Raw genomic sequence first — 1,053 nt, 5'->3', positions numbered from 1 at the left:
TACGTATATAAACATACATATATATATATATATATATATATATATATATATATATATATATATATATATATATATATATATATATATATATATATATATATATATATATATATATATATATATATATATATAGATGTGTGTGAGTGTGTGTGTGAAGCTCCGTATCATTTTATCCATTAGAATAGTAATGATTGAATACCAGTCATCATTGATGACAGTATAAAAGTTTAAAAATTTTCATGAATGTCAGAGACATGGGACAGTAATAATACACTAGCTAGCAGGTCCATGACCTAGAGACTAACCATGTTTAGTATACTGTACATATGATCAGCACCCAAGTCCCTTCTCTACCAGAGCCATGACCAGAAAGGGCAAGGCAAATGCTGCTGAAGACTAACCAGGTAGACATATGGGCTACGTAAAACGCCCCCATCATTAGCTAAAAAGGATCGTAAAGTTGCATTCACTACAAGCAACTACCGAGATTAAACGGGACTCGAACCTCAGTTCGGAAGATCTGTAGACAGGGACATTTACATTGACGCTGCCTTAGACAATATACTGTATATTTGCAAAGTTTCATCATGATTTAAAACATTAAATATATATATGTGTGTGTGTATGTGTGTGTATGATGAATCCAATACCGTTTTTTTTAATTTACTGAAATTCATATAATCTAGAAATTTTATTATTATTATTATTATTATTATTATTATTATTATTATTATTATTATTATTATTATTATTATTATTAGTGTGGACGGGCAGGAGCCACTTGCCTAGTTAGATAGGCTCTGCGCATCACAGGGAGCTGACTCTACTTTGATTTATATAGCCAATGAGTCCTCTATGGATTTAGTCAGTCATAGAAAGAGAAGATGAAAGAATGGCCCTCAGTCCATGCCATAGCTGGATGCTAATAATCTACCGGGTTATATATAATAAAGACAAATTTACATAAGTATACATAAGTGTGAATGTTACTGGAATAAATGTGGAAACTGGAACCAAGTCTCTGTAAACTTTTTTTAAGTATTGAATTAAAAC

The sequence above is a fragment of the Palaemon carinicauda genome, chromosome 23 (genome assembly GCF_036898095.1).
Source record: "Palaemon carinicauda isolate YSFRI2023 chromosome 23, ASM3689809v2, whole genome shotgun sequence".
Lineage (NCBI taxonomy): Eukaryota > Metazoa > Arthropoda > Malacostraca > Decapoda > Palaemonidae > Palaemon > Palaemon carinicauda.
The sequence above is the reverse complement of the archived record's forward strand: the minus strand, read 5'-3'. Positions refer to the sequence as shown.